This window comes from Lycium barbarum, chromosome 1 (assembly GCF_019175385.1).
Source record: "Lycium barbarum isolate Lr01 chromosome 1, ASM1917538v2, whole genome shotgun sequence".
Lineage (NCBI taxonomy): Eukaryota > Viridiplantae > Streptophyta > Magnoliopsida > Solanales > Solanaceae > Lycium > Lycium barbarum.
Window position 1 is genome coordinate 8,606,995 of NC_083337.1, and position 19,909 is coordinate 8,626,903.

The window sequence follows — 19,909 nt, forward strand, 5'->3', positions numbered from 1 at the left end:
CAAAGTCTGTCTCCAAACCTCCAACTCAGCATTAACTCTGAAGCGAGTCTTGTCATTACAATAATTTTTAACTAACAACTATAATATTCCCGGTAATTTTCAACAAATGGCAAGAAGTTGATCTTTTTTTTTTTTTTTTTCTAAATATGCCAAGAGGGGGTCCTATTAGTGTATTTTATTAATAAAGATGGAATAACAATTGTATCTTAATCATGCTCAAATTAAGAACTTGCTAAAATAAAAAAAGCTATGATTAGATTGAAGTTTAAGCTCGTGAATCTCTCCCTTCCTTGATTATGAACCATAACTAAGTTATAAAGATGTTACTCCTTGCAGCTTGTCTGTATATAGCTCCAGTAGATCTCGAATATTGAGAGTGTTTGTGATTATCATGCTATTCTCTCGGTTTTGATCCTCAACAACAACAACAACATATTCAAAGAAGTCTCACAAATGGGGACTGGGTTGGTTTTAATCCACAAGTTTGTGAATTGTATCTTTTTCGGATTGAGTAATCTTTTTCATACAACTGGTAGTTCTTGAAAAGTTCTGAATTCCAGTTTCACTCCACTATCCAATGGGAGATTTATTAAAAAAAGGCAGTCATCATGTTACCTTCTCTGTATGTGTGATGAATGTGTACATTACAGTTTTGCATGAATTTCTAGATGTCCTCTATCACAGTAATGAAATGCCATGGTGTAGTTCTTCTTCCTCCAAATATCATCGTTGATATAATTATTGTTAAATAAAACTTTTTGAGGATGATCTTTTCAAATTTATTTTCATTTTGCAAAAACGTTCACGATAACACTTAATATTTCCGCCAAAGAGCAAATGCACGCTTAAGAAATTTCCAAGACCAAACAAATAAAAACAAACACTTAATAATTTTTTCACTTACATCAGCTAATATAAACCTAGAAGCTCTTGCTTCGGCGTTGTTCTTGCTACACTGTAAGCTTAAATTTTACTTGCTTTAGCTTTGCTGCAACCAAAATTGCTGCACAAGAAACTTTATCAAGGTTGCATTTACGTTCAATTTTAGTTATTTTGTACTAAAATGCATAACTGTTCATGTATTTTGCTACTTATGTTTCCTGATAATGTCATAGCGTATCAGGAATCGACTACTGATACTATTAGATTCCTCATTTTTAGTAGATGTTGGATTGTTTGCAGAGGCGGAGTCAGGATTTGAAGCTTGTGGGTTCGGGATTCTAATTCGTTTAAGTTACAGGGTTCTAAATTAACAATATATTTATATATATTCAATGAATCTTTCAAGACAAATACGGGGTTTAGACCAAGTTACTGGGTTCGGCCATACCCCGACTACCATGCTAGCTCCGCCTATGATTGTTTGTTATAAAGTTGTCAAATTAGACTTTTAGATGGTCTTAAATTTTACTTGTTTTAGGTTGCTGCAACCAAGACTGCTGCAGAAGAAACTTCGTCAAGGTTGCATTTACGTAAACTTCGTCGGTTGCATTTACGTTCAATTTTAGTTATCTTGTACACGCGGTGAATCACTTATATGAGAAGTGGAGTGGGGGCCGCTCCTATGAGATTTTGGCCATGTCTGTAGAGCTCTCATGAATAACTGGGCACGGCTATGGCCTGTTGACGCAAAATCGCGTTAAACAGCAAAATCACGGAAGTCGAAATGAAGCTGATAAATTCTCTGACTTACATAGCAATTATTTTCATAGAAATTTTATATTTCACCAATAATTCTGTACGTTAAATTTTATCAGTCTAAGTTTGATTTAATACTCCAGAAGACACCAAACCTATTACATTTTGCCATGCAAATTCAACAAGTTTTTCTTTTTAATTCCTAAAAATCTTTAAAATAGTAGGTACTTGGTGTATTTTATAGATTTTGATACATATTTACCAAGTGTCATGTCAACAATCTATGGTGGCATTTTCTTGGATGAGTGTACACTTGCCATTTTCCTATAATTTGAAACACTATCAATAGCCCCTCTAATTGCTTCTACCTAATAAACCCAACATTTGTTATCATTAGCTATTATTACTCTGGCATTTCTATTCGTTGTCCAAAAAATTTAAGAGATATTTCTCACTTGTCTAACTCGATGGTATTATTAATTTTATTGATTTCGGTATGCTCTAATTAAATAGAGATGGACTTGTTTAATTCTGAGAAAATATTTCACATTACTGAAATAATTATTTTAGGACAATGTCTAGCATGATTCAAGTCAATTGGTATATATATTCTAAGATTTATTATCATAGTAATTTTAATTTCCCAATGATATTATTTTAATAAATAAATAATAAATATTATTATTGTGGATTTTAACTTTTTTTCCCACCCGTATTTACTTGAGATTGAACTCATAAGTTCTCTTTAATGTTTCTGGTGGTGAACGGGTGTATGTGTGAGTATATATATGCCTGTACAATGTTACATTCACTCTGGCGTAAGCCTCTACATTAGGGTGACAATTATATTTAGTTAGTTATAATGAGGATTATTGGGTGCAACCTGATATTACGTTATCTATCATCATGCATGCCTGATGCCACAGACATTTTCACTTTTTTTATTATTTATTCTCCTATAAATAAGATATCATTTCTTTTCTTGCATCTACTTATTACAAAATGATCGACGATAGTTATTCCTGCATGACCATCCTTCATGCACGGAATTCATAATCAATTTAAGCAAGAGAAAATATGCGTCTTCATTAGAAAGTTCTTTTGTAGTAAACTTGCACGATACTGCCCTAATCAATGATATCCTAGATATATATAAACTTGTAGATGGACAGCTTGCTAATAATGTTCTGGGGTTAACGGTCCATTAGGCAAACAGATCATGTTACTAGGTCTTCTTGGGAAATATCCATTTCAGGGATGTGGTGTAATTAGCTTCACCATTTTAAATGTGAAATATATTCATATTGTATTATAGGAACGAAAATACACATATTCCAAAACTAAGGTGCAAATTAAATTTCCTAAAATGGATGCTCGGATAATTTTCTACACTTAACTTATGGTGATTTTATAACTTATGGTGATTTTATGATAGATTAACACGGTTTTAATGTTTATATCGACATTATTATGGATCAAACTCATAGGAATTGCAAGAAATCTTTAAGAAACCTAAAGTGAGCTCAAGTTAAGGTTTTGAACAAAATGAGTAATTTATTCATCATAGCCTTAAGAATAGTTATCCATTAAGTATTTGTGATATAATTATATGAAACAGAAATAACCATTTATTCGAGTTTTACACTAGTTCTTGAAATGAATGTATGTAAGGGTTCTTCAAAGGAAGAAAATGATAAATAGTGATGGGTTGGTGTAGATGATATTGTTTTAAATTTCTAATATTTCAATAGAATCGATAACTTAATTGTTGAATGAATTCAAGTCAACGAGGCAATAAATGGGTAATTGGAAAATTGGGTGACTTTGAACTTAAGAGCTAAATACTCGGATGAGTCGAATGAACTAGTTATGAGTTGTCGATGATGACGAATACATGTGTAATATGTAATTTGACTACATTGGGATGTATTGGAGCATGCGTCATCAAATGAGAATTTGGAGCGTCGTAGTATATATTTGGAGCTTGAAGTTTGATTTTACTCAACCTAAATCCTTTTGACCCTAAAGTCTATCTCCAAACCTTCAGCTTAGTATTAACTCCGCGACGAGTCTCGTCACTGCAACAATTTTTAACTAACAACTATAATATTATCGGTAATTTTCAATAAATGGCAAGTTAATCTTTTTCTTTTATAATATGCCAATAGTAATAAAGATGGAATAACAATTGTATCTTACATATTGCTCAAAATAAGAAGTTGCTAAAATAAGAAAAATTATAATTAGATTGAAGTTTAAGCTCGTGAAGCTCTCCCTTCCTAAAGTATGTACTATAACTAAGTTACAAAGATGTTCCTCCTTGCAGCTTGTCTGTGTATAGCTCTAGTAGATTCAGAATATTGAGAGTGTTTGTGATTATCATGCTATTTTCTTGGTTTTAATCCTTAACAACAATAAAAATAACATATCCAGTGAAATCCCATAAAGTGAGGTTTAGTTTGGGTTTAATCCTCAAATTTATGAATTGTACCTTTTTCATGCAACTGGTAATTCTTGAAAAGTTTTGAATTCCACTATCGAATGGAAGATTTATTTAAAAAATCAGCCATCATGTTACCTTCTCTGTATGTGTGTTGAATATGTACATTACAATTTTGCATGAATTTCTATATGTCCTCTATCACTGTAATAAAATGCCATGGTGTAGTGCTTCCTCCAAATATCATTGTTGATATAATTATTGGTACTATAAAATAAAACTTTTTGAGGATTAAAATTTATTTTCATTTTGCAAAAACGTTCACGGTAAGACTTATATTTCCGCCAAAAAGCAAATGCCCACGTAAGAAATTTTCCAAGACCAAAAAAATAAAAACAAACACACTTAAGAAAATGTTCACTCACATCAGCTCAGATAAAACCTAGAAGCTCTTGCTTCGGCGTTGTTCTCGCTACTGTAAGCTTAAATTTTACTTGCTTTAGCTTTGCTGCAACCAAAATTGCTGCACAAGAGGCTTTATTAAGGTTGCATTTACGTTCAATTTTAGTTATTTTGTACTAAAATGCATAACTGTGCATGTATTTTGCTACTTATTTTACCTGATAATGTCCTAATGTATCAGGAATCGACTACTGATACTATTAGATTGCTCATTTTTAGTCGATGTTTGATTGTTTGTTATAAAATTGTCAAACTAGGCTTTTAGAAGGTCTTAAATTTCACTTTATTTGGAATATTTGAAGTTTGAGTTGAAGATGGAGTTATGTTTTGGTTTTAGTTTAGGCATAATACATAAACAGACCTCAAACTTGGTCTCAGCTAGCAAGTATGCCCCCAATTTTGGGTGTGCACAAGTAGGCACCTCAACTTGTATAAAGTTGAACACGTAAACATAAATGTTGACGTGGCACTGACATGACACATAAATTTTGGAGGTGTGTAGATGATCATTTTGTAAGTTGGAGTGAGCTGACAAAGTGGGGACAAGTTGAGGTGCCTACTTGTGCACACTTAAAGTTGGAGGGCATACTTGCTAGCTGAGGTCAAGTTTAAGGGCCTGTTTATGTATTATGCCTTAGTTTATGCAAAGAATATTTGGCGGTTAAATGTATTGAAGGTGAAAACAAGGTTTTAGGTGTTTTTCCAAATTCCAAATATAACTTCAAGTTGCATTTGGAAATTTCATGGCCAAAAGCTGATTTTCAAATAATGTGAAAAAAATTCTGTGAAAAAGGTGAATAATTCTCATGGCCAAACGAGTCCATGGGTCCTGCTTTTTGGTAGATGTTTGATTGTTTGTTATAGAATTGTCAAATTAGACTTTTAGATGGTCTTAAATTTACTTGTTTTTAGGTTTGCTGCAAGCCTGCAACCAAAACTGCTCGGCATTCACGTTTAATTTTGTTATCTTGTTCCTATTCTTGTATACCGAAATGGACAATTATTCATGGATTTTCCCTGATAATGTATCAGAAATCGACTACTGATACTGTTAGATTGCTCATTCTGAATAGATGTTTGATTAATCGTTATAGAATTGTCAAATTAGACTTTTAGACGGTGCATATTAAAATTGACCTCTATTGCTGCTTAAAATTGATGCGCATAATAAGAGTGGTCACCTGAGTGTAAAGATGAACACATGATATTTCGAGAAAAATGTACAACATTCTTACAATGTAATTTGTAGGACAATATCCATTCTCGTCTTTGCTGAGTTTTCTTTGCTAGTTGATGCAATTTATTTCAATGCTTTTGTTTAAAATCTGTTGCTACTTGTTGAACGGAGTAAAGAGCACAGAAATGTAATGCTGTTTTGTTTGTGCTTTTGTTATACGTTCCAAAGCATCAGGTTGCGTTTATAGTATAAGTTATCCAATCTATCTTAACTTCCCCCAACCTGTTTTCTTTCAATCCTGCTGCCTATTTGTTTTTCCACAAAATATTGTGTTGATTCTTCTATTGCTTTCAGTTAAACATGATTATCTTCCATATGTGACTTTTCTTTGGTTACATTTTTAGTCTTCTGCTGTTAAAATGGGCAACAGAAATTGTAACAGTATGTAGCGTGAAAGAACGGTCTATTTCCAACTACCCTACAGCTAAAAAAATCTACACCCTTCTTCTTCATTGTGAATAAAGGTATGTGTAGAATAATTACCTTCTCAAAAAACAAAAGGTCTGTGTAGAATAACAATAAAGTGAAACAACCAGACAATTGCAGTGAATAGAAAAAAGCAAATAGGATATGTGTTGGGCTTAAAGTAACTATACATAGATGTTCTTTCATTGTAGAACAAGGGTATTATTTCTGACCCATTGATGTGTCATATACCTATGTGGAATGGTACAGAGCTAGCATTTTTCCGCTATGACCTAAAATTCGTTACTTTTTTCTCTGCTTATCTCCTGTTTTCTTGTTTCTGTTGTGAGCATAGATTGTGAATTGTTTATATTCAGAAACAAGATTTTAAAGCAACGGATAAGTTATGGATTACAAAGCCATGAAATTTACGACATTATGAGCAATGGGTTTGATTCACATTGTTATTACTGCACAAAGTGGGACAGTAATATGTAAAAGTTGAAAATGGGAGAGTCAAATGCAATCATGCAGTGCTCCAAAGGAATGATTTGTGGAGCAAATCTGCAAGGAGGTGGGGGGAAATGATTATCCTAGAAAAATGGCGTTCAAAGAGGTTAATATGATTTTAGGTTATTCCTTCTATTGCTTTCAAGGTTTGGGTTGGATGATTGATTCTTTTAGAGTTAGTAATTAGAACAAATTGGTTATGGTATTGATAGGTCTCTCTAGAGGTATTTTCACCTGTTGTTCTCTCTCTCTCTCTTTTTTTTTTTTTTAGTTTTTTTTTTTAATATTCTCTTTAACACAAAACTGTTTCTCAATTATGTGGCTTTAATTTCTCTGGTTTTTTTCAGTGCGACTATAGTCAATCGCAGTGGGAAAGGAGCATTTGGTTCTCAACTTGAAGAGTCCCAGTTTAATGCCCTACAAAAGGTAAAAGATGCTATTCTTCTAATTCTGTTCTGCTCTCTCAAAGTATTGTATTAGATTGATGATTAGCTTTCTTTATTTTGTGTGTGCAAGAATATGAGTTGTGTGTTTATATTTCAGCATTAGCTTTTCCTTTATCGTATTGGCTCCCCTTTAAATTTGAGATGTTTGTTTGTTTGTGTGTTTGAATCTGAGTTTTCCCATTCTAGTTGCAAAATATGAAACTTAAGTCCTCCTTTTATATGAACTCAAGCTTTGTTTCTTGTAGTAATGTTAAGTCTGCCATGGTTTGTTAACCAAAAAGAGCAACTCATGAGTTTTGGAAGAATTGGAGCACCCAGTGATGCTCCCCACTCCTACTCATTAGCTCTGGCCATTTAGTTTCAAATAGAGAAAATGAGAAGAAACTTGTGACAATCTGGCGTATAAAGTATTGAGTCATTATTTGTTTTCTTCTTGGATTTGAAGATGAATATGAGTAATTCGCTTTTACTTAATATAGTCACTCATTTTCCTAAGTGTGTAATCAAGATTACTTGTTTTTCTCCCTGTCTTTCCCTGCCCTTTGTTTGAAAAGATAGTCTCAAGATGCACTTGAGCTGGAGATACCGTTTATGTATCTCTCAGTCATGTGCTAAGTCTAGTGCAGAGGAGCTTAGCTCTGTCTTGCCCAGATTTATTATTTTTCAGAAAAAGGAACTGACATCCCTTTCTCAAAGTTCTGTCCAACTTTCTTTTTCAAGATATGACTAAGTATATGCTGATTTGGTTTCTTTCTTTAATAACTAAATGTTTTTGCACCATTAAGAAACCACTTTCTAAATGACCAGCTAGCATTTAAATTATTTACAAATACCTCATACTTACCATTCCCAACTGCTTTGAAATGCATTTAGCATTTAAATTATTTACAAATACCGGAAACGGCCCCTCTGCCTTCCAAGGTAGGGGTAAGGTCTGCGTACACTCTACCCTCCGCACCCTCCGTAGACCCCACTTTGTGGGAATTCACTGGGTATCTTGTTGTCGTTAGTTCTGTCCTAAGTTTCAAAGCTGTTTTATCTTTTTTTACCAAGTGGTTTTATTCCCTTCCAGATCTTGTTAAGGCATGGCTAAATAATGGTCATATGTTGATAGAGAGTCCGAATCTGAAGGATATCTAGCTTTATACTGACATATCCACGTGAGCACCTTCTTATTTTGCTTCAGTTTGTTTGTTTTCCATTTTGAGTACTTAATAAGTTTGCTAACTGATAAGTATTTATTAAGTCATCTTTAAACTATCACAGCAAGGTTGCTACTATTTACAGCTGAGCAAATGAGTTTCTATTTGTTTTTTTTTCCAGTAATATATTACAGCTTAAAGTCATTACACGAAGCCATCAGTTTATTCGAAATATTTGTTTGGTCTTACTTTTCCTTTTAATGTCTTCTAAAAATATGCCCTTGTCTTCTTTTTACTACTAACTGATACTTCATTTGCTTTGTGTTTATCTTGCTTTTTTGCTGCCGTTATGCTCCTTTCTACCTGGCTTTAATTACACTTCTTTGAGCCTCTATTGGAAACAAACTCTCTACCCCACAAAGGTAGTGGTAAGATCTGCGTACATCCTACTCTCCCCGGACCCCACTCTGGGATTACACTGGGTATGTTGTTGTTGTTGTTGTGTTTTATAGTATAACTTACCCAATCTATCTTAGCTTCTCTGGACCGTTTTCTTTCAGTGCTGCCTATTTGTTTTTTTCCACATAGAATTGTGTTAATTCTTCTAGTGCTTTCAGTTTTTTTTTTTTTGATCAACTAAAAGTATTTTCATTCATAAACATTGCCACAACAGCCGTATACAAAGGGTATACCAAAAGATCAAGAATCTACAGCATATGATTCTCTACAAACTCCACCCAATCCTCTATACAACTAGGAACATTCTGTTTACACCAAAAGTAAATAAGAGAGCGGAACTATTACTCAACTGAGAGAAACTCGACTCTTCTAGTGCTTTCAGTTATACATGATTGTTTGTCATTTGTGACTTCGTTTGTCAAATTTTTAGTCTTCTGCTGTTAACATGGGCGAAAGAACTTGTGACAGTATGTAGTGTGAAAGAATAGTCTATTTCCAACTACCCTACAGCTAAAAAGTCCTTTTGAATCTACACCCTTCATTGTGAACAAAGGTATGTGCAGAATGACAATAAAGTGAAACAACCAGAAAATTGCAGTGAATAGAATAGAGCAAATAGGATATATCTTGCGCTTACAATAACTTACATGGATGTTCTTTCATTGTAGAACAAGGGTGTCAGAATTGACACCCTTCCCAAAATTCGTTACCGAGTTCTCTGCTTATCTCCTGTTTTCTTGTTTCCATTGTGAGCACAATTGTGAATTGTTTATATTCAGAAGCAAGACTTTAATTAAAGCAACGGATAGTTATGGATTACAAAGCCATGAAATTCACCACATTTTGAGCAATGGGTTTGATTCACATTGCTATTACTGCACAAAGTTGTCCAGTAATATGTAAAAGTTGAAAATGGGAGAGTCAAATGCAATCATCCAGTGCTCCAAATGAATAATTTGTGGGGCAAATCTGCAAGGGGTGGGGGAAACGATTATCCTAGAAAAATGGCGAGTAGGTTAGCGAAAGAGATATACAATACTTCAGATTGGGTGTGATGTCATTCAAAGAGGTGAATAAGATTTTAGGTTATTCTTCTATTTCTTTCAAGGTTTGGGTTGGATGATTGATTCTTTTAGAGTTAGTAGTTAGTACTAATCGGTTTAGGTCTATCTAGAGGTATTTTCACTTTTTTTAAAAAAAAAAAAAATTCTAGTTAACACAAAACCGTTTCTCAATTATGTGGCTTTAATTTATGCAATAACTTCCTTGTTCTGAAGATTTTGGAAAATTGAGGACCCAGAACTTGGTTTCCATGCTAACGGGGAACTCATTTCTAGGTGTCATTCATTTTCATTGTCTGACTGACTTTGGCAAATAGTGCGCTAAGTTGCTGCTGATTCAAGTGCTAAGCTTTTAGCGGCTTGCTTATTCACAGTAATACAAAAGTCATGTAAGACACATTTGTTTGGAGCCTAAAATGTGCTTTTTCTTGCTCCAAATACCAAAAGAGGCTAGAATTTAATGCCACAATCTCGAGAAAGCATGACTTCAGTCTTTTTTCTATTTTCCGGTGTCACCTTATTTTGCTATATATTCAGCCTGTAAGATTCAGATAGGAGCTCGTATAGACAAATACCAAGCATCTATTCAATGGATGCCTTCTGAATATGTTTTAGTTAATATCAAGTTTGACTATTAACTATCCTCTACTAATCTTAATTAGCTGTACATATACAGGCACCATGGATGATGAAATCGACGAACGTGAGTCATGGGAAGCGATCAAGCCACACTTCAAAAAAAAATAAAAAATTGTGGAGCTTATCCTCTCTTGAGTTATTATTACCCTCTCACAGCCATTCACAATGAAGTATGCACTTCATCATATGGGCACTCTCGCTTTGCAATCTTTTCTTGTGGGTCAAGCCCATTGAGCACGCAGCAAGATGATCCAACCATTATGGGAACCTACAAGATTGGTAAGTCATTAAAATTAACAACAAACTACAGGTTATAAGAGATGGTTCGCAAGCAAGAACCTTCCCAATGGGAACTCCTATGTACTTCTTAGTTCTTTCTTGTGTATTCTCAATCCCTTGTATGATCACTTTTTCAGCGATATCCGCAAACAAGGGCGATGAATAAGTGATTCCCTGGAGTCTACAATCCATGGGATCCAAACAAGTGATAACACCATCAGCCTCTTCCACTTTGGGTTCCTCCGAAAAACGAATATTTCCAACATCTATCTGGTAAACAGCCTACATAAAGAAAATGTCCGTTAAGTTGTTCATAGATTAATAAAGTTTTTTTTTTTCCTTATCAATAAAAAAAGGATACATAGAGCTCTAACCTCTCTAGTTTCAATCTGTAAAGAATGTGCAGGTTGTGGCACATTCTTGTAGAACTCATTAAAAGAAGGGAAAAGGGTCAAAAATACCTCTCTACTTTGAAAAAAGGGCTAAAAATATCCCCCGAACTTATTTTGGGTAAAAAATACCCCTCCCATCCTTAAAGTTTTCAAATATACCCTTGTCTTGACGGAACTTATCCCCAAAATAACCCAAAATTATTTTTTAAACCCGCTCCATCATTTAAACCCGACCCAACTAAATAATAACCCTTAAGATGATGGAGCGGGTTTAAAAAATAATTTCGGGTTATTTTGGGGGACAAGTTTCGTCAAGACAGAGGTATATTTGAAAACTTCAAGAAAGGGAGGGGTATTTTTGACCCAAAATAAGTTCGGGGGATATTTTTAGCCCTTTATTCAAAGTAGAGGGGTATTTTTGACCCTTTTCCCTTCTTTTAATGAGTTCTACAAGAATGTGCCACAACGTGCACATTCTTTGCAGATTGAAACTAGAGAGGTTAGAGTTCTATGTATCCTTTTTTTGTTGATAAGGAAAAAAAAAACTTTATTAATCTATGAACAACTTAACGGACATTTTCTTTATGTAGGCTGTTTACCAGATAGATGTTGGAAATATTCGTTTTCCGGAGGAACCCAGAGTGGAAGAGGCTGATGGCGTTATCACTTATTTGGATCCCATGGATTGTAGACTCCGGGGAATCACTTATTCATTGCCCTTGTTTGCCGATATCGCTGAAAAAGTACACAAGAAAGAACTAAGAAGTACATAGGAGTTCCCATTGGGAAGGTTCTAGCTTGCGAACCATCTCTTATAACCTATAGTTTGTTGTTAATTTTAATGACTTACCAATCTTGTAGGTTCCCATAATGGTTGGATCATCTTGCTGCGTGCTCAATGGGCTTGACCCAGAAGAAAAGATTGCAAAGCGAGAATGTCCATATGATGAAGGTGGATACTTCATCGTGAATGGTTGTGAGAGGGTAATGATACCTCAAGAGAGGATGAGCTCCAACCATGCGCGCGTATTCAAGACGAGTCAACAGGATAGATTTGAGTGTGTTGCTGAAGTACGTTCCACAGTCGGTTCACAGGACCGTCCTCCGACTACTATGCATGTGGGGATGCTAAGGACTACAATAAAAGAGGTATCTTCTTTCTCGTTTCAATTCTATTGGTTAATTCTTCTAATGTGATGTCACTTTCTGTTTCAGAGTTCCTCGAGTGGATGCATACGTATGAAAATTCCATTTGTTCGTGGAAGTATTACAATCTGCGTTGTTTTTCAAGCTCTAAACTCCCAAAGATATGTTGCAACATATATGTTACAATCCTGGGGATGTTAAAATGCAAGAACTGTTGCATCCCTCTTTCGAAGAAGCGGATGTAATAAAAAGCCAAGAGGTATTTCTCATGATGTGACTCTTTAAATTGACAATTTGAGTATCTTTTTTCCAATTATACGATTGAGCTTCTTTCAAAACAAAAAAGTTCAGTGTTACAGCGATTGTTCTCACTCCAGCCTACTAATGCTTTCTCCTGCTCTTTTTCCGTACTCATTGAGTTTAGTGACCTAATTTTACTAGGTTGCTTTGGACTACGTTGGGAAGAGAGGGAAACATCCTGGTGTCCCTAGGATTGAGAGAATTCAGTATGTTTTTTTAATTGCATAACTCAAAAACTAGCTTCTTCTTGTGACCTTTTGAAAGCCCAAGTATATCTCAATATGTTGCAGGTATGCAAAAGAGATTCTTCAGGAAAAATTTCTTCCTCATATTGGGGTCGGCGAGCATTGTGCGACCGAAAAAGCATACTATTTCGGGTACAAATTTCAGTGTTTTTGTGCTATATATTTTTTGAGTTATATCAGTATTAGGTTTTTTGAAAATTTTGTTAGTGACAGTTTTCTAGAGGATAGTTTACCTGCCTACTTCAGGTATACTATCCACCAGCTTCTATTATGTGTTCTTGACCGAAGAAGGATGGTTGCTGATGTGGATCATTATGGCTATAAGAGAGTGGATCTTGCTGGTCCTCTATTGGGTCACCTGTTTAGATTGGTGTGTTGCGTATTGTATATCATTTGTTTCACATTGTTAGGCATGTGGTCGCTCATCCATACATCTTGGGCTTTTGCTTGTGAATGCAGCTTTTCAGAAAGTTGATGAAGGATCTTAAAGCTTCTGTTTTGAAGGTTAAATGTGTAAAAATTTCTTTCTGTATGTTTTCGTGTGATGATCTTGAAAAAGGGAAAGATGTAAATCTTTCATCTGCAATCAACTCTACAATCATTACCAGTAGCCTGAATTATGCACTGGCTACTGGCAACTGGGGGCAACCAAATGCAGGTGCTACAAGAAACGGTGTCTCACAGGTTGAGTTATAAGCTGTTTTGTTGTTTTACAAATGGTGTTAAATTTATTTCTTTTCCGAAATTGGTAGGGTAATACTGCTGATATGTTTCAGGAGTTGAGTCGTCTAAACTTTGCCTCTACTTTGTCCCATTTGCGAAGGGTGTATTCCCGTAGAGGCGAAGCAGGTATTCATACTTCCTCTTTCTGCCATTGCTTTACTTGGTACATCTGGTTGAACATTTGATATAAGTATGTTGATTCCTAGTTCGCTTCACAACCACTTTCTAAGCAATTCATGCACCAAACAAAACTTGAACATTTAAAGAAAGGATGCACTGGGATAGATAATATAGAACTTTGAAAAGGTAATTCAATTTCGCTTCACAACCACTTTCTAAGCAATTGATGCACCAAACAAAACTTGAACATTTAAAGAAAGGATGCACTGGGATAGATAATATAGAACTCTGAAAAGGCAATTCAATTGCATACACAAACATTTGGAGAAGCTTCCCGTTTTACTAAAGAAACCATCTGTAAAGGCACTAAAAGGTGTGTTTGGTATGGAGGAAAATATTTTTCCATGTTTAGTTGGTCAAAATGTTTAAATGTTTTGGAAAACATTTTTCCATGCTTGGTTGGTCAAAATGTTTGGAAAACAAGTTCCTTAGGAATCAGGAAAATGACTTCCCTGGAGGGAGTAGGGAAACAAGTTCCAAGCTCATTGTGTCCTCCCCAACCTCCACCCCTTTAACAGCACACGTGCAGCAGCAGTTCAGTTATTAGGATAATTCAAGTTCAGTTAATTTAGGCTTTAGTTAGAGTTGTTCACTCACGTTTATCTGCTCCTATTTTCTAGGAGTTAGCTTAGCACAATCTGGAGTGTTTGCTTTGTATATAAACTCCATTGCTGGTTCATTAATAAATATACTTTTTCCTTCTGATTCTCTGCATTTATATGGTATCAGCGCCAAAGAAAATACTCTAACGAGTACCTGTCCAAGATCCAAATTTTTTTCTTTCTCACCACACAAATGGCCGACTCTTCTACCCCAGTTGTTAATGCCGATGCCACCCCGGTCCTCAAACACTTAATTCAGTTCAACCCTTCGTCCCAGTTGCCTATTAAACTGTCCGGCAGCCATAACTTCACTATATGGAAGGCCCAAGTTGCCATGCTACTTCATGGCCATGACCTCTACGGTCATCTTGATGGTACTAAGTTGTCCCCTCCTGTGAGCTGAGATTGATAGGTTCCCACAGAAACCCTATACATTGTATCCAGCCCCATCTCTCCTTTCAGTAACAGTTATTGTTTTCCTCTGATGATATGTATCTTTTTGTGTTCTGCCAGAAAAGATTTTATTATATTCAAGAATGGTTTCTTATTTTTCAATTTTGATTCGTATTATTGAATTGAATAGTGCATCTTGATCGGTTGCTTCTTAATTGTGAGTATCTTTTTTTTTTCGTTTGTGAATCTTTGTTTTCTTAGAAGTCTCTCCACTGACTATGCACTATGAAGAAGAACTCTTCATCTGAAAAAAAAAAAGCCAAGCTGTCATTACATTCTCAGTTTTGATACCCTGTGGCATCATTCTTGGTATGATGGGTTGTTGTCATTGGATCGACCGAGGAAAGAGGATTGATTTTTTATTCTGGAGATAATTTGGTGAATTGGGTAGCTTTTTCTGTCTGAATTGAGTGCAAAGATTTGAACTTTAGGATATTAGTGGTTCGCAGTTCACTTTAACAACTATCCTCTGAGCAATTAATGCCCCATACAAACAGAAGAGTTACAATAGGCTGGATGCGAATAACAGTGAACTTTTAGGTATGACAGGTATATGCCACTCCCAGGTGAAGGATTTATTATTTATGGAAAGAAGTGGGTGGTTTTTCAGTTTATTATTATTTCGAGAAGGGCAATTTGCAATTGCCCTTCTTTTTGGGGTGGTCTTTAAATTTTGCCCCTCATATTTGAAATCTTTAAATTTTGCCCTTCGGCTAAAATTCATGGGTTCCGGGTTCGAACCCCCACACAGTCAAAATTTTAAAAAAAAATCACAAGGCAGAGTTTAAATTTCGCTATGTCCCCACCGGCATACACTTGTGAAGGAGTTACCAAAGTTATGCCGGGTCCGGCATACTTATGCCTTATGGACAGACTTGGCATTAGTATGCCGAGTCCGACATAACTTTAGTAATTCCTTCACAAGTTTATGCCAGGTCCGGCATAAAAGTTTGTCCATTAAAAGTATGCCCCCACCGGCATAAACTTGTTAAGGAATTATCAAAGTTATGCCGGACCCGGCATACTTATGCCAAGTCTGCCCATAAGGCATGAGTATGCCTGGTCCGGCATAAATTTGGTAATTCCTTAACAAGTGTATGCTGGGTTTGGCATACACGCGACCTAAACCTTGCTTTGCAATTTTTTTTTTTTTTAATTTATGCTTGAGCGCGGATTCGAACTCAGAACCTCATGATTTTTGCGTGAACGCTCAGAGTTGCAATGCGAAGGGCAAAAATTAAAGACCAGCAATATGAGGGGCATAATTTAAAGACCACAAATATGAGGGGCAAAATTTAAAGACCACCCCAAAAGAAGGGCAATCCGCGCAAAAAAATGTTTCGAGAATCTGTAACGAGCAAGCCCATTGCTCTATGTCGAAGAAATTTGATTTTATTTTTAGCTGTGGATTGCTTTTATTTTCCTCTTTTTTTCTTTTTTTTTTTTAATTTGTCATTAATCTTTTGCTTTTTGTTCCCCTTATTTGATTTTTTGTCATTAAAGTTTTGCTTTTCGTTTACCAGGAAAACAGGTCAAGGCAACTGCACAACTCAGAATTTGGAATGATCTGTCTAGCAGAAACACCATTGGGTCAAGTAAGTGGCTAGATTTCTATTTTACCAGACCACCATCGCACCCATCCTACCTCCTGCAACTTGGGATGAAACACAAGACACATCCTTCCCAGATTCATTCAACACTTTTTTTGCTTGCTTTTGATCTCATCAGGCATGTGGACTGATGAAGAACCTAGCATTAATGGTGAAAATTACAGTAGGTTCACCTGCTCAAGATTTTTTTTTTTTTTGGATGAACAGTCTGTCCAATGCTTTCAAATGTTGATACTGATGTAGTGCGTTTTTGGATTTTATTCACTATTCTTCTGTGTTCCAGGAAATTTCTCCTGCTGAAATTTCAAAGTCAATAAAGATTTTTGTCAATGGTAGATGGGCCAGAATTCTTCATGATGATGCCTCTCATAATGCCTCGCGCTCCTTAGTGAGAGCGTTGAGACAGCTTAAGATGGTAAGAATGTCATACTAAAAGCGATAATAACTATTTCTTTGTTACTATGAGATTGTCCTTCATCTGTTTATTTGTTTTATGCAGAACGATCAAACTACTGGCATTGGCATTGTTAATGATGACCATTTCAAAGAAATTCGAATTTATACAAACTCTGGCCGGTGTACTCGTCCGTTATTCATTGTGGAAAATCAGAGGCTTCTAATTAAGAAGAGAGATATTGAAGCATTCAAAGAAATGGTTTGCTAATAGTCCCTAGCCACTCTCTTCTTGTTATTTTGTGCTGATAGTCTAATACAACTTTCTATTTATTTATCAAGAAAAACATATGCCTTTATGTGCACTTGAAGGTCTGTACCTTTCCTGCCTCAATTATTTATGTGTGATCAGTATTTGTTTCCAGGAATCCTCTGGAGGAGATGGCTGGCATGATCTGGTGGTCAAAGGCTTTATTGAATACGTTGGTGCAGAAGAGGAAGAAAACATGATGATTAGTATGTTTATAAATGTGAGTAGTTACAAAAAGTCTATCTGCTGTTGCAATTTCTGATGCAATTGAAGATCCTGTGGTATACTGACCGCTTATATTAATGTTCTTAAGGATCTTGTAAACCTTGATAATGATAACGACAATATACCCAATGGGATACCAGAAGTGGGAGATCGGGTGAGACTTGCTATCTATACTCATTGTGACATTCACCCATATATAATGCACTTCAAGATCGTGTGGTATACTAACTGCTTATATTAATGTTCTTAAGGATCTTGTAAACCCTGATAATGACAACCACAATATACCCAACGTGATCCCAGTAGTGGGAGATCGGGCGAGACTTGCTATCCACACTCACTGTGACATTCACCCATATCTGATACACTTCAAGATCCTATGGTATACTGACCGCTTATATTAATGTTCTTAAGGATCTTGTAAACCCTGATAATGATAACGACAACATGCCCAATGTGATCCTAGAAGTGGGAGATCAGGTGAGACTTGCTATCTATACTCATTGGGACATTCACCCATCTAATACACTTCAAGATCATGTGTTATACTGACTGCTTATATTAATGTTCTTAAGGATCTTGTACACCTTGATAATGGTAACAACATACTCAGTGAGATCTCAGAAGTGTGGGAGCTGCGGGAATTTGCTACCTATGCCCATTGTGAGATTCACTCATCTCTAATGCTGGGCATTTGTGCATCACTTATCACTTATTCCACTTCCTGACCATAACCAGGTGAATTATGTTTTGAATGTGAATTTCGTAATCAATTGGTTATGGTTTTTTAATGTTCTGATGCTTTCATTTCTTTTTCTTTTAGTCTCCCCGTAATGTTGGGGCGTGTGCTATGAGTAAGCAAGCCGTGGGAATTTATGCCATCAATTACCCATTACGTATGGTAGGAATTCAATTTTGATCTCCTCGGACCTGAGCTCCCCAACGATCATTATAAAATCTTGATGTTGGTCTATCACTGATTTGTTGTCCGCCTTTGGAAACAAAAAAATCTACTAGCAGCATATTTTTTGACTCCAGCCTCCTCAGTGTATCATATTTACTACTTGTATGAATCTTCATCGTACTTTTCAATTTTTTCTTAAAGAGAAATAAGTTTTTCATCATTCATGAAAGAGTTATCGACTTTGTTTGGATTCTGCTCAGCTAATACATAAGAAACATTGAGAAGACTTGAATAGAAAAGTAATTTACCCCCCTCCATCTCCTGAAATGAATACCGTTGAACCGAAATGACTTGTTAAGATCTGCTACTTTAACATCTGTTGATTTTTCAGTTGTAGCCATTGAATCTCGTTAAAATCGTTGGTGATAACACAATTGAAAATGCAATTACAATTGAAAAATAATATTAAGAAAATAAAATATCTTCAGGCTGAGGCGTGAATATGTTGCTCTCTTTGAGGAGATTCAAGCTCACTGCAGCAAATTTTTGGCAGTGTGACAGTAATCTTCCTAACTTGTCACCTTCAAGATACAACAGTCCGATCACGTTGTATAACCCAACAAATTCTGGATAAGATGTTGAGTTCAAAGCTCCACAAAAAAGAACGTCTTCCTTCAGCTAAATAAACTCTCTTTTCTTTTTCTCACTTTTTCAAGAACTCACCAATATATTTTTCCCACCACAAGTTAAAGATGAATAACTATTTATAGCTAAGAAAATCATATTTCAATTGAATAGGATATGAATGGAGTAGGAAAGTAGGGAGATAATGAAAGAATTATTATTTGAAAGTTACATGAGTTACAAGAAGAAGGTACATGAATAATAATTTAATGGAGAAAAGAGCTACAAGGATATTATTGCTACATTCTTCCCCTAAATAAAGAGTAGGTGATGAGAATTTCAACAGGCAAAATATGGCCACAACTTCTGCACAAACGAATTGGATAGGAAGCAAATAAAATGCACTTAATATAATATATTTAATATCAAAATGCTTAATATGACCATCAATCTCCCACTCATTTTAATATTGATATATTATAACAATGTGCATTTTATTTGCTTCCGATCCAATTCGTTTGTGCAGAGTTTGTGGACCACCAATCGCCAATTTCTCAAACGTCATTAGCAAAATTCATTTTTGAATATAAAGGTTGGTTAATTTAGCGCCACATTCATAGCATTTTAAAGTCTAGTCCATACCTAGCATACATATCACTTTTCGTTTTGCTAGCAGTTCTTTAACTGGATGCCTAAGTTGGGGCTGAAGGAAGCAGAAGATCTAATAATTTTTTAGTTGTTAATATCGGAAGAGCTCCAAGTAGAGCTTGTTGATTAACCAATACACCATTCAATAATTGCTAACTCAATATCAAACCAATCTATATCTTATCGGTTGGCTAGCAGATTTATACATTTAAAAGCCGATGACCGATAAGTCGAACTATTAAACATAATTATCCGCTCGATAAGCAGCCCTAAGATTATATTATTTCGGCAAGAAATTTGAGCCACAAAACTATGTGACTAAAAACTAGTATACTGTAATGTCAAAAGACCAACTAAGATTCACAAACATTTCCATCTTAATTGGCTCACACCGTATTTATATATAATATAAAGTTAGGCATAACAAAGGTGATGT

At 35.4% G+C, this 19,909-nt stretch overlaps 1 pseudogene; it reads left to right on the top strand.

The window, feature by feature from the left end:
* The first annotated feature begins 4,440 nt into the window (after window positions 1–4,440).
* On the top strand, window positions 4,441–18,421 carry LOC132609278 (DNA-directed RNA polymerase II subunit RPB2-like; annotated as a pseudogene).
* The last annotated feature ends 1,488 nt before the right edge of the window (window positions 18,422–19,909 follow it).